We start from the raw sequence: 14,529 nt of genomic DNA, 5'->3' as shown, positions 1-14,529 counted from the left end.
TTTTCTCCTTTTGCCTCCAACATTCCAGTATCACCTTAAAGAAGAAAATTTAACCGTATCTCCAGGTACAACTTGTTTCTCCTCCTGATTTGAGATCTTATTAATTACCAAGAATTGACCTCTCCTATCTTTGTGACCCACTGTGGCTTGAACATAAATATATTTATCATGAAGCTGAAACCATTTTTTTTTGCACTTTTCCAAGGAGATATCTGTACCTTGGGATTCAGACTGTAATTCATCTTTGTTTCCCCAGTATTTAACAGAATAGGTGCTCTGTGAATATTTGTTAAAGTAGAAAGGAGAAAGAGGGAGAGGGAATGAAGGATGGATTGTGTTGAATTGGAAATAGGCTATTGTAATGGACAATAGGGCTTCAGTCAAGAGAATTCTCCTAACCCAGCTATGATTGTGTATAGGTCCAGGGAGAATAAAAGGGGCTGGGTGTCAGTTGAAAGGTCTGTTTCACTAGACTCAGTAATGATTTGGGACTCCAACGTCTCTGCTGTGGAATGCTTCATTTTACAACTGAACATAACATACTTCACCAGTGCAGAGGCATTAGCGTAGTGGCAGTAGGAATGCTGGCTTTTGCCACCATAGGCCACTGGACATGGTGCCATTAAAATAAAGACAAAACAGTTTTGGAGGCCAGAAGCTGGGAAATCTCCATCATGTTAGTGATCCTGGTTGTGACATCAGCAAATCTTAAGAGTAGCTGGTATTCAATAAATAGTGGTGATAGAGATGGCCTGATTCTAAGGCCACCAAGAGCTGTCTCTTCTTAGGGCAGATCCATCTTCTTGGGGCAGCATCTCCATAGAATTGTTAAGGCTGGTGGTGGCTGTGGAATCCTGAATTAGTTAAAAGAATTTAATTACAAGTTAACTTCTTTACCAATTTATTTATCATAGTCCTAAGTTTTTGCAGGTGCTGGACACGTAGGAATGAAATGAATTTTCTTTTCTTATGGAGCTATAATTTTAGGAGGAAGAAACAGAAAATAAATAGATGAGTAAATAAATAATGTAATTTCAGGTGTTTACACCCAGGATGCAAAAGAACGAAATCCAGGGTCACTTCTAGGTTTTGGAGAACGATTATGCTGTTTACTGAAACACAGAGTGCTGGGGTTTCAGTGGGCAAAATCAATGTTTGATTTTGGGTAAGTAAATTTTGAGACATTGACTTGCATGGAAACATTGATTAACCAGTTGGATAAAGGATTAACCAGTTGGATCACAGCAATGAATCTCCACTGCAGAAAGCCTGAAATTAGGGCTAAGAACATTGGTAGTGCAGCCTGGAGCAGTAAGTAAAGGCTGACAGCCAGCGGCTCCCTGGACTGACTTGTAGTCCTTATATCCCGTCTAGGGGTATTCCCACATATGTTCAAGGATGTTTGCTCTGAAAGGAAAGGAGCTGGAATTGTTTGAGGAGCACGTGGAAACTCGAAGGGAGCAAGATTTGAGTGCTAACTCTCATGTGATCTCATTGATACCTACAAATTAGTAAGGTATAGTGTGTTCTGGTAATAGATGCATATGCAAAGTGTTGCGTGTAATTATGTAACGAAGTGTCCCAGTGCAATTGTGTGTTTTCACTGTATGAGTAATTCACAACATTTATTACTGTCTCCAGGTTAGTGATGTTATATTAGTGGAGACAGTGTGGTATAATAGGAGAGTACTGGATTTGGAGCCAAAGTGAGGTAATTCTCCTTGAATGAAGAACATGTTGCCTCAGCTGCTGGATGTCCTATTGGCAGACAGTCTTCAGCGGTCACCACCTTCAGGGATTGCTTCCACTGCAGACAAGCATGTTTGCTAAGCTCACAACCGTTCCTGGGGTGGCCCACATCCAAAGTGGAGAGACTGTTTACAGACCACAGAGAGAGCTAGGCCTCAGCAGCCCCAACACTTCTCATGCTGGATGTTTGAGTCTTCCCAGCCCAGGCATCAAATATGTGAGTAAAAGTTTTAAGGTGACCTCAGCCCCAGTGATCACCTAACTACCACTGCATGACCCCAAGTGAGGATTGACTAGCTAAGCCTAGTCAACCCTCAGATGAGCAAACTAAATGAGTGTCATTATTTTAAGCCACCATTTCAAGGTGGTTTGTTCACAGCTATGAATAACTGCAAGTATAATTGAATTATTTTACTTCTTTCTGCCTCAATCTCTCTATCTATGATATGGGAATCTTTTTATTAAAACTTCTGAACCTATCTCATGAGAATGTTGTGGAAATAACTTTAATAGTGTATGTAAACTTGCTTTATAAGCTGTAAGATGCATTAGAGGTACAATTTATTATAATTATCACCATAAATCATCATTAACTGGGAAGAGAGTGTACAGAATACCAGAAGAGCATGGCTTCTGATTTCAAGGGGCAATGATATCAGCTTTCAGTTAATTATAATTTATCCTAAGCACATAAAGATTCGTGGTCTACATATTGGGAAAAATTAAATGTAAATAGAAGGGTCTTAAATGGGAAGGCGAATGGAAGTCAAGAAGTAGGTTTAAAAACAGTAATGTAACATTCACTTTTCTTTATCTAGCTCTTCCATATATCTCAGATCAGAACAGTATTTTCAAGTATACTTATAGAGGGTACAATTTTGTCCTGTCCAGCTTCAAACATAGAAACTTGGCACTTAACAATTTGCTCTTTTGCACTGACTTAACATTGCCCCTATCCTATCTTTGTTCTCTTCCTCTATATACTTCAAATGCCTGTATCTCCAACTTGATATAAATGTATGTAAAGAAACATTCCAGAGATTTTTCATAGAGTAACAATCATAGGAGTTACATAACACTCCTATATATAAATATAAAATAAATAAATAAATATAAAATCTAAACAGTGCAAATGTGATTTGAAAGATAATAAAGGATCGATGATTACTTACTACCAAGCTTTTTAAAAATTTCATTGAAAATTGGGAATTCAACTACCAATGTGACCAGATTTTTAAAAAAATTTATTGATTTTCTAGATTCCAAGATTTTCCCCAAATCTTCATTAATGCAGCCTGCCAATTATTCCAGTTCCTGCTCCTTCCTTGGCTTTCTGGGCACCTCTGGGATTGCACTTCCTGAGCCCCTTATGGTAACAGTTGTGGTAAATTGTGAGTGTAAATTATTTTACTTTGGGTGGAACATTTTATTTTATTTTTTATTTTTAAATTTTGTTTACTTTGAGACACACACACACACACACACACACACACACACACGAGTTGGGGAGGGGCAGAGAGAGAGAGAGAGAACCCCAATCCCAAGCAGGATTCGTGCTGTCAGCTCGGAGTCCGATGCGGGGCTCGATCCCACAAACCATGAGACCATGACCTGAGCCATAATCAAGAGTCAGACACCCAACTGACTGAGCCACCCAGGTGCCCAAGTTGGGTGGGGCAATTTAATTCTGGATTTAGACCATCCCAGAGCTCATGTTCCCTCTGGAAGAGATCCCTCTTCCCCCTGCTGACCTACAGTGGATCTATAACATGAGCAAGAATAAACAGTCGTTGCTTTTTAAACCTTTGATTTTTTTTGTTTTTGTTCTGTTTTCTTTTCCCATAACATAACTTCCTGATACAATCTTACTGATAGAGCCCCTAATACTTAGTGACCAGAACTGATTGATGGGCTTGGCAAAGCTTGAGGACAGCTGAATCACAGCTCAAGTACAATTTCTCTCCTTTCCAGTTCTTTGTCAGTGGAATATAAATCGGTTTAGTAATTCAGCACTTAATTTGAGATGCCAACTTGTTACCACAGCGAGCACAAGCCAGCACTTCTAATCATATGTACTCTTTAGGCTTTCCAAATTCTATGTTAAACGTTGCTAAAATAGGCTAGCTATAGTGTCTCAAATTATATCTGGAGTTTCCTGAGGTGGGTTCCACAGAGAATACAGTGAGACTAGAGATTGGTATGCAGAAAGTTAATGCGAGAGTGCTGTCCAGAACAACACCTGTGACCAAGTGCAGAAAACAGAAGTGGCCCCAGGGAGATGCCGAACTACGATGCAATCATGAGGCCTCAGCTGACTGTATGGACAGCTATTTAGATGGCCCTTTCTATTTGCCCTAGTTGAAGCAAAGGAGCTTTTGTGTCCATGCACCAACCATTCACTGGCGGTAACTGATCACAGAGAGGTGTCATTTCAGCTGGGCAGCTGGCTTCAGAGGAGAGCAAACTGGGAAGGGGCTCAGTTGTGAGCTACCAGCGGCCACCACTCCTGGCAGCCGAAGGAACTTCTGCCTCTGTCCTGAAGGGGAGTCTGTGGTGTGACCCAGCATCTAGTACAAGAGTAATAGAAATTCCTAATAAGATCACTGGAGCCTGTACTAGGTTATCTCCTATGGAAACTGCTACCTCTTAGTTTTTGTCCACAATGATCTGTGCACTTAAACTGTTGTTTCCCAACTCCAATTGTCAGAAGCATATTTACCCTTAAGGATTCAGCTCAGACACCATCTAGGAAAACCCTACCAGGAAATACCTCTTGATGTTGTTTTCAGCTATGATTGTTTTCCTCTTTTGGACTCTCTTGACACTCTATGCCAGTCCTGTGTTATCAGTTTGCTTTGAATGGGGAAAAGGTCCTTTAAGTGAATGACTATGAAGCTGCTCATCAAATCTGAGGCGTAGAGAATTGAAGATGGAAGATGGTAGGGTTGGGGGGGATAACATGAGAAATTCAGATAGGACATTCTAGTGTCATTTGTTTCTCTGGGGTCCCACACAGATGACACTAAGCCTGGGAGACCCAGAGTATCTGCTGTTCCATGTTATGTCCTGTAAGCTAGGTTCTTCTCTCTTTCTCCATATTCTGTGGACTTTCCTTATTATTATCCTAAAGCTTCAGTAGAAGATTATTTACATGTCCCATTCTTGACTTGTCCTTGTTTCAGAGACTTAGAGGGAGAGCTTGGCCTTGTTTCAGAGACTTAGAGGGAGAACACGTAAGTTTCCAGGCCTTCTGCCCCCATTCCCACCCCTGACTCCATCCCATGATGGTTGTGGTGTTAAATATTGAAAATTTTGCTTAGGGTGAGGGAAATGTCAGAGAATAAGAATCTGAGCTGTCAGGTCTCACTGTTCTTTTCTAAGTAGAACTCCTCCCTAGAGAGTCAACCTCTGCTTATCTGTTTTAATTTTTATTTTGCAGGGAAGTAATTTCTTTATACTTTAACATTATTCTTATGCATGTTTTATTTCTTCATTAGACCTTAATTTACTTGAGATAAACAGTAAATTTGGGGAAATCACTAGAAGACTTAATTTTCCCATTGGCAAAATGAGTGGCTATAATTCTTCAAGGGCTCTTCTATCTGCAGAAGTTACTAATTTTATGTGAGTCAGCCTAAAATGATAGGATGTCACAATTCTAGAAAGGTTGAGAATACCTTATCTCTGGTTTCCATATTAGTTTGCTGGCAGATATGCTGCCTACATTTTTTTGTTACTGTCAAGCGAAATAACTGCTCTGGAACAGAGGGCGAGAATAACACAAAGAAAGTAAAACAAAGAAATTGCACAACAGCCATCATCAGGAACTCAGGGGCAATTTGACTTAAAGCAGCTTGAAATTTTAAAGGAAAACAGAGAATGCAATCTGTTTTCTCTTTTGCTTCCTGTTTCTTCTTTAAATAAGCACAGTCTATCTCCCCAAAGATTTTCCCCTAAAAAGAAAACACATTGCACAGCTTGTCCTATAATTTAAATCACAATTAAGCTTCCAGTTAGAATGTATCATCATAAATCTGCTATAAATCCCCCAGTGTTCCCTTAAATTCCCTTACCCTTAAACAGCATGACCCCAGGTTTATTTTCCCTAGACATAAAAAGTTGAATTATAGCTTATTTATGAGTTTCATGAATAAGACTAATTTGATTGCCATTTGTAGAGAAATTCTCACCAGGTTATTACACTCCTAGATCCCATTAACTAATAAAAAATATACAAAATAAATATGACTTCAAATTAGCTCAAGCAAGATTGCTGGCAACATTTCTTTATATAAAAAGAAGATGCCACTGACCATCACTATGAAGAATATTTCCTCCTGTTGCCCCTGCTCAGCACTTTGACCTATGTTAAATACAACCTACTTTTTATATACATTTACAAATCTGCCTTTTAGCCTGTCATTTATTCTTGGTGGGATATTGCTCCTTCACTGAGAATCTACTCCCTGTGAACAGTGGTTAAAGTTGTTCAGATTTTATGTTTTGACCTAAACCTGGGTACCCACTATAAATCCAGACTTGACTTGAGAATGTCCAGCATCTGGTAAAATAGGTCAGCTGAGGTTTCAATGACTTGAGGGCTTCAGTAATCACAGAGAAAGGAAAATGACCGGAGGCATTAAGACTGCTAGCTACTTCTAGGGCAGTATAAGATTATTGCAAAAAGTCATGCTTTGTAATCAATAAAATAACAACTGATAGCCCTACAGTATAAGCTCCATAAGGCAGAAATTTTTTGTTGTACTGTTCACTGACATTGTAAGCACTCAAGCATTTGTTGAATAAATGGATGGACTTTAGTCCTGGCTTTTTTCTATGATCAAAGTCTAGTTCTGTGATCCTGCTTCTTCATCTATAAAATGGAGATAAAAATAAAAGAATTGTTGAGTTACATAAAGTAACTTTGGAGAAGTGTTGGGAACTTGTGCAGCACAAGTATAAATACATCAATATTTTAAACAATAAAATTTTTAATAACTTAATAAGATGACTCAAGCTAAGTCTGAAATAAGATTATTTTAAATCCCTTGAAGGACAGTGATGGGCAAAACTGTTGTTTGAAACTTGCAAGCACTGTTTTTTCCCCTAAAATGTGAAGGATTAGTTAAACTTTTAGGCCTGAAAAGCCTCTGTTTTTGGAGAATCCTCTGAATGGATATTCAAGTTTATACAAATGTAGAACAATGCTCTCTGCTGAAATAGAAAGATTTTAGATATACAGCATAAAGAAAATAAACAGCATGCTTAATATTGAACATTTTTATTAATTTAGGCAGAATCTGTCTTAAAAACATGTTTCCCTACTATGTATCGATCTCAATTATTATATGCCTGTACATTATTGCTTGTCCTTATAGAAGTCGATAAGCATTTTGTTTTTCCAAGCAGTGACCCATAGAGATTGGGAGAGGAGACCTAGAAATGGCAGAAAAGAGTGGAAGACATGATTTTCATTGCCATAGGAACACATTGTCACAAAGGACATAAAGAGAATTTAATTTGGATTGCTGAAGCCCCACATGAATATCCCACAAATGATGTATTTTGAAGTAAAACAACAACAACAACCTCAAACTCTTAGAAATGTATTAATGTTACATTATCCTGGCCTGAAGTCCCTTGGGAAGCAAAGGGCAAGACCCCACCCTTATGGATGGGAGTGGGATTTGGGGAGAATGGAGTATTCAGAGAATGGAGACTGAAAGGGAAAAGCCAGAGGGCTGTGGATTCTCTATCTGCCACCCACCCAGAGTGGGGAGGAGGTAGAATGGAAGTCAATGTTTAGAGATAGGGTCAGAATGGGAAAGGGAGGAGAGTGATCAAGGTAATTCCTGAGGTTCTGTGCATGTTAATGTTTGATGGAGTATACAGGTAACTCTAGGAATTTTTAAAAGGGCAAAAGTACAACAAAACAACAACCAATGTTCATTTGAAAAATCTAGAAAACAGAATGAGTATTCTCTGGTTTAGAAAGAATGACCACCTTTATAATCTTTATATGTCCTTGTAGCTGTTCAACAGTTCAGTAAATATTTATGGAGCACAACTGTGTCAACAACTGGGCTGGATGCTAAGTTTACAGACTAATAAGGCACGACCACTGATATCAAGGTGCTCACAGTGGGGAGAAACAGCATATAAATGATTAAATACAATAACATGTTAACAGGAGTCTGTGTGTGTAATAAAGGAGCACAAAGGAGGAGCAGTAATTATACTGGGCAACAACCAGGAGGTGGTGATATTTGAATCATATTCTTTCAGTGTGAAACTGCAGCTGTTCCTCTGCATAATAGATGCCTGTTTTTACTTTACAGGTCAAAAAAGTAGGATGGGGAAACTATATGGTACTGACAGCCCTCTGAAGCGAAACACTGGAATGTGTATTCCATGGCAGATTACTCAGTTTTGTGATTATCACAGTGGTCACTGATGGTATTACACAAATAGAACACTGCTAGCTGGCATAAAAAAATTGCTTCAATGTTCTATCAGTGAGAAATAATCACTACGATTAACTTGCTGAACTTTAAAATATTGAATAATTTGTGGAATATATTAAATACTGCAATATTCTGCATTTTCAAGTCTTTTTTGAAAACTGTTCTTTCCCTTTACCTTAATCAGAAAGCGGCAAATGAACCCTCTAAACTTATTCATATACAACCAATATTTAATGTCTACCATGTGCTAAGCATTGAGGTATGTCACAAAGATATGTCACAATAGGAATAAAGGTCAGAAGAAAAATCTGAATGAAGGATTAAGAGATTAAATAGGGTGCAAGTAATTCCTCCAGAAATGGATCAGATCTGGGGACTGAAATAGAAATAGAAATGCACATGGGGTGAGATGTAGAGAGGATGGGTATTTCAAGTTCAGCATGTGCAAAGACACAGAGATGGAGAACATCAACATTTCAGAAATGACACAAAGTTTTTTAAAATGGCACATACAGGGACACCTGGGTAGCTCAGTCGGTTAAGCTTCTGACTCTTGATTTTGACTCGGGTGAGGTGTCTTGTGGTTGGTGAAATCAAGCCTCACAGTGGGCTCTGCGCTGACAGCGAAGAGCCTGTTTGGGAGTCTCTCTTCCTGTCTCTGTCCCTCTCCCATTCGTGCTGTCTCTCAAAACAAGTAAAGAAACTTAAAAAATAAAATGGCACATACAATGCTCCATTATCTGAGGCTTCTGTGATCTCCTACACTAAATCTTGATACTTCTTGCATCAAACATTATGTCTCTTCTATGCCCTTGACTGTGCAGTCTACTTTATTTATAATGCATTCTACTCTTTTTCTCTGGTTATGTCTTTATACAGGTCATCTCTACTCAACTATGGACTCCTTAGGGACAGACTCACATCTTATTCATCTTTGTATCCCAACACTTAACATACTTCTTGGCATAAGGTAGGCATTCTATAAATGCCTTTTGAATTCATTCATTCATCCATCCATTAACAAAGTTATCACATTATCTTTTGTCATTGGTTGGTGCTTGGTTTACAGTAAGGAACACACAAAAAAAGAGAAGGTGATCTAAGGAAGAAACAGGAGACTGGGAAAGTAGGTTGAGAATAAATTATGGAAAGCCTGGCATGCCACCTTAAAGAGATTAGAATTAATTCTGTAGGCAATTTTCACCAAGGGTTTACACAGAATGAAGAGATATCATATTTCTGATAGAGCAACATAAGTATTTTGTAGAACTTTAGAGAGGGCAGAGACTGGCACTAATAAGTACTACGGAAGTAGGAATTTAAGTCAGAATTCAAAGAATAAGAAATACTTGTGACTCTAGAGAATTGAAAAACGATGTAGATGACTACAGAGAAAATGTTAATTACAGAAGAGGCAGAATTTGTGAAATAAAAATCTAAGGGTGAAGATGTGTTTGGATCTCATAAGAAATAATAGTAATAAAAGGGAACCAATTGGAAGAAGATAAAGCAGATGTGTATGGATTTGAAATAAAAAGTAAGATACCATCATGACATAGAGAACAATGAATAAAATGAGAATTGTATTTGAGACAAAGGAGCCAGTAATTATCTCTATAAAGGAAGGGGTGTGGCAGAACAGAAGAGGTAAGCTGAGTAGCTTTGGCCATAAACCATGGAAGTGATAAAAGCCTGGAGAGCTGAAAAACTAAAATTACAAATATGAAATAAGAAGGGGTGCCAAGGTGACTCAGTTAAGCGTCCATCTCTCTCTCTCTCCTTTTTTTAACTTATTTTTATTTTTAGAGAGAGAGGGCGCAAGTGAGCCAGGGACAGAGAGAGGGAAAGGCTGAGAGAGAGAAGCAGGGGTCACCCGAAGTGGGTGAGCTCACCTGATGCGAGACTCATTATGACCTGAGCTGAAGTCAGGTGCTTAACCAACTGAGCCATCCAGGCTCCAGTATCATATCCAACTCTTGATTTCAGCTCAGGTCATGATCTCAAGATTTGTGAGATTGAGCCCCGTGCTGTCAGTGAGGAGCCTGCTTGGGATTCTCTCTCTCTCCTCTCTCTCTCTTAAAATAAACAAACTTAAAAATATACATATATGAAATAAGAAGATATTGCATTTTATGAATATTGTGTGAAAATATTTTCTTAAAGAGCTGGTTGGCATGAGACTTCTCTGTTTTCTTAGGAAAAGCTACTTTCTATATGGAATGTAAGAATGTGAAAGCAAGGCTTGGAGGAGCAAAACAAAGATCTGACCTACGTTTTCAAAAATGAGACCTCCTCTAATATGGTTGAACTTCCCTTTATAAACTAATACTGGATAAAATGTAATTATTGTTATATAAGCCATATGCCAAACTCAATAGCAAAAAAACAAAAAAATATAGGAAACTCACAGTGCCAGAAATAAACTGAAAAACAGAAGAGCAGAAACTGATGCCATGGCAGCCCTCCCAACATTTTATCCTTAGTTATACGGCCCAGGAGCCAGCTGCCGGGTTCCAGTGCACAAGCACAAGGCCTTGAGCCTCAGTGAGGCAGAGAAGCAGGAAAATCCTGGAGCCTTAAACAACTGCCAGTCACTGGGACTGGAAAAATCCCGCCTCGTAGTCTGGAAGAAGCAAAGAAGTTTGTTCTTTGCTTGGGGCTTTGAATAGGGGTTAAAAACAAAAGGTACCTGTGAGAAATAAAACACCTCGGCCTGCAAGATATAAATTTACAGTATCTGCATAATTCAGGAACTACAAACTGAGAAATAATCATTTACAAATGCCCCAGGATATTTAAGAGCCAAAGAACCCTGGCAGAAACAAATACATAACTGTTCTGAAGGGACTCTTTCACAACTCAGGGCATAAGAGACTTCCATAAAACAAAACAACCCCATCCCAGAACAGCACCACAGGAGGATATAAATCACTATGAGTAAAACTCAGCAAATGTTGTAAACAGTAGAGTTAGGAACTCAAAAGCTGGAAATAATAGAAGTACCTGAAAGAGAAGATAAAGACACTTGATTAAAGAGGCCAACTAATGGAAATCATGATGAAAGAATATAGGCAGATTTCACAAAGAACCAAACAGAACATGTGGTACTAAAAACAATATTGTCACTGAAATGAAAATGAATGGGTCTAACCAGATCCCATAGGTGAATCAATATAGTCACCTCTTTTTCTGTTCCTTATTTTAAATTATGCTCAGCTATATTTCTTGTCATATAGGCTATATGTGGTGTATTCAAAATGTGCTGCTATGCGGTACAATTTTACAATATGAACTTCCCATCATTATCAGTTCATGCCCTTGAACCCCAGTTTATCTCTCAACAAAATGAATCAACCTTTCCTTACATCTGCAGTCAAGGTAAAGTCCTTTTATTTTTTTCTTCTGTCCTAAATTGCAGGGAGAGAGGATTCATCAATGTCCCAAGAAGAGCTACTTTAGGACTCTAAAATTAGAAATGTGCATCCAGGGAAAGAGGGTCCTTCCCAGTGCTCTGGAAGAAAAGACCAAATCTTTTCCCTAGGTCCCTCTTATGGCTTGATCAGTGCCCCTGTTGGTACTGCTGCCTTGTACATAAGGACTAAAACTCTACCAGCCTGCCCATCTTGAAGCTTTCAAAAGATTTTGATCCATGATAATGAAACAACAAAAGTGCTCTATTTTTACTACATTTACTCTACAGCCTATCTTTACTTCCAGACTTTCCCTTTCCAAATTAGGGGAGTGTTAGTGGCTTTGTGCCTTGGTCTTCTTCATTTCCCTGTGATCTTAGGAGGCAGTTGTAAGTAAGCCATTAGTTATTTCATCATCATTCCATACGAACAGAAATTCCTTACTGTTCCTGGCCTGCTGGAAAACTAAAACAGATACATATCTCTCCCTTTACAAGCAATTTTCATTTAAGTAAATACTTTCAGTGGGAGTAGGTATGTATAGTCTTATAACTACTCATAAGTGCTCATCCAGAAGTGCATTTGCATATGTTTTCATCCATTTGACTTAAATATATGTGAATTATTAATCTATTAAATAAGTGCAAAGGCTAATTGTGTCCATTTTCACCCCAAAGAAATGTTTATTTCACAACTTGGTAAAACCCATTTTAGGGTTTGTTGGCAAATTAAAATTCTTTACTCACAAAGTGATGGAGACATAGTTGAAAATAAATGTATATTAAAATTGAATACACCATTTGTAACCAGGATGGAGCCAGAAGGTAGAATGCTAAGCGAAGTCAGAGAGAGACATACCGTATGATTACACTCATGTGGAATTTAAGAAACAAACGAGCAAAGAGAGAGAAAGAGACAAACCAAGAAACAGACTCTCAACTAGAGAACAAACTGATGGTTACCAGAAGGGAAGTGGGTGGGGGCAATGGGTGAGATAGGTGATCGGGATTAAGGAGTGCACTTGTAATGAGCACCGAATGATGTATAGATGTGATGAATCACTATATTGAATACCTGAAACTAATATAACACTCTATATGTTAACTATACTGGAATTAAAAACTTAAAAAAAAATTGAATAGAACCAACATATGTGAGCTGTAGAATGTAGGGAATGCAGAAACCAAGGCAGAGAGATAAATGCTTAACTAAAAAGATGTTAGGCCAGTAACCACTGACATTACAGACGGGGGTGGGATATGACAATACATAGTTCTTAAGTAAACAAAACTAACCCCCCCCCCCAAAAAAAAAACACTTATTTTATCCTCTTAGGAAGAGAATGAATTTCAAAACATAGGCCCATTATTGGCGGTTCTTGATAGTTCTACTGGTGTCCAATGCTGCAAAGCCATTCCTGGGTGAAGAAATTTTAAACATATGGCTTAAAATAGCATACCAGCTACACCATCTTTTTATACCTCACATAGGGACAGCACGACAGTGCAATCTGCCGCTGTCCCTCCTTAGTAGTATCAGAATGCTCAACTGTGAGTAAACTGGTCAGTTTTGTTTGTTGATAACAGCACACACTGATAAACACAGAATCCTATTAATGGTACTGGATTCTGAACACGAAGAGGAATAGTATATAACCATTTAACAATACGCGATATGAAGCTACACTGCTTGGGAGCAAATCCCAGCTTCTCCACTTATTACTTGGAGTAAGTTGCTTGACCTGTGTTCGCTCACCTGTGAAATGAAAACAATGTCACGGGTTTCACAGAGTTGCGACAGGATTTGAAAGCCCCTGGAACCCAGCCTGGCATAAATATTAACAATCCGGTTCCCAAAGAAATTCTGTGAAATGTTAGTTCTGCCACTGCTTTAACGGAAGCGCAGGGAAGGAAACACCTATTTGCCCACCACCTGCCAGCCCCACACAATTTCCTATGGGATCAGCACAGCTCTCGACAGCGATTACTAACGTCCCGCCCCGACGCGAAATTTGAGATGAAAAAGCCCGCCAGAGACCGGAGCTGCGAGGGGCGGAGCCAGTACGCCAACCCCGCCCCCAACAGTGCCCCGAAGTTCCGCGCCTTCCAGCACCGACAAAGCACAGCTTCTATTTTGGACAAATCTGAGCCAAATCGGATAAATTCTGAGTCTTCTGAAATACACTGGTAACACTACTTAGAAGCCTTCCCGCCTCCCTGCCTTCAGGACTCTGAGAAAACTGCCGTCCGCACCAGCTAGTTTCTCCCCCCTCCCCACCGCAATACCCGCGAGACTCTGGACGGGGCGGGGCCACCGGGACAGCCCAAGGCCAGATGGGACCTGAAGTGGGTGGGGTTGGCGAAACGTGAGGCCCTTGGCTGCAGTATGGGGCTGCCCGTGGGGTGCCGGACGCCGAGCTCAGCAAATGCCGCTTTCTCCTTTAGTCTTCAGGTCCCAGCTCTTGCATCCCTGGAGTTACCATTGTCGTGACGCTCTTTCCTAGCCCTCTGTCACTTTGATTGTTCGATGGGAGGGAAAATTAGAACCTCTAAGTTAGGCATCTCGTAGGCACCTGGCAATGAAATCGGCAGTGGAGGTGGGGTCCTTTGCTCGCGCCGAAATTCAAAGGCATAAATATTTCCGGCCTGGGTGTACATCGCGGAGCGAGTGTCTTAGCCACTATGTTGCAATTCGCTTAGTAGCGCCCAAGGCCAGGCAAGGGTGAACCCAGTCTCTGTTCTTGTGACCAGGAGTAGCTTCTGGGGAGCCTCAAGCCCGGAGGGCCTGGCGCAGTGGTGAGGCAGGTGGGTGAGCGGGGCCGGTTGGGCCTAGTCAGGCATTCCTGGCTGGAGAGGAAGATAGGGTTTTGTGTGTGTGTGTGTGTGTGTGTGCGTGGAAGGAGGGAT

The 14,529-nt window shown here is 39.8% G+C and overlaps 1 protein-coding gene and 1 long non-coding RNA gene across 5 annotated transcripts in view; both read left to right on the top strand.

Moving 5' to 3' along the window:
* The first annotated feature begins 398 nt into the window (after window positions 1-398).
* On the top strand, window positions 399-9,295 carry LOC113593643 (uncharacterized). Of its 3 annotated transcripts, none has more exons than XR_008291065.1 (4): window positions 399-1,165; window positions 1,375-1,966; window positions 3,009-3,140; window positions 9,093-9,295. It is a non-coding gene; the product is annotated as an uncharacterized LOC113593643 (long non-coding RNA). The 3 variants fall into 3 exon arrangements; XR_008291064.1 differs by having other exon boundaries at window positions 399-1,516; window positions 1,642-1,966; window positions 9,093-9,294; XR_003413911.2 differs by having other exon boundaries at window positions 399-1,966.
* A 4,934-nt stretch (window positions 9,296-14,229) lies between these two features.
* SMC2 (structural maintenance of chromosomes 2) overlaps window positions 14,230-14,529 on the top strand; it is a 67,567-nt gene continuing 67,267 nt past the window's right edge. The window contains exon 1 of one of the 2 annotated variants that reach the window (XM_027039588.2): window positions 14,230-14,427. The gene's annotated coding sequence lies outside the window, so the exon portion shown is untranslated. The remainder of the gene's footprint in view (window positions 14,428-14,529) is intronic. The other variant, XM_015077215.3, reaches the window with a different exon arrangement.

The sequence above is a fragment of the Acinonyx jubatus genome, chromosome D4, assembly GCF_027475565.1.
Source record: "Acinonyx jubatus isolate Ajub_Pintada_27869175 chromosome D4, VMU_Ajub_asm_v1.0, whole genome shotgun sequence".
NCBI classification, from domain to species: domain Eukaryota; kingdom Metazoa; phylum Chordata; class Mammalia; order Carnivora; family Felidae; genus Acinonyx; species Acinonyx jubatus.
This window is presented reverse-complemented; position numbering and strand designations above follow the sequence as displayed.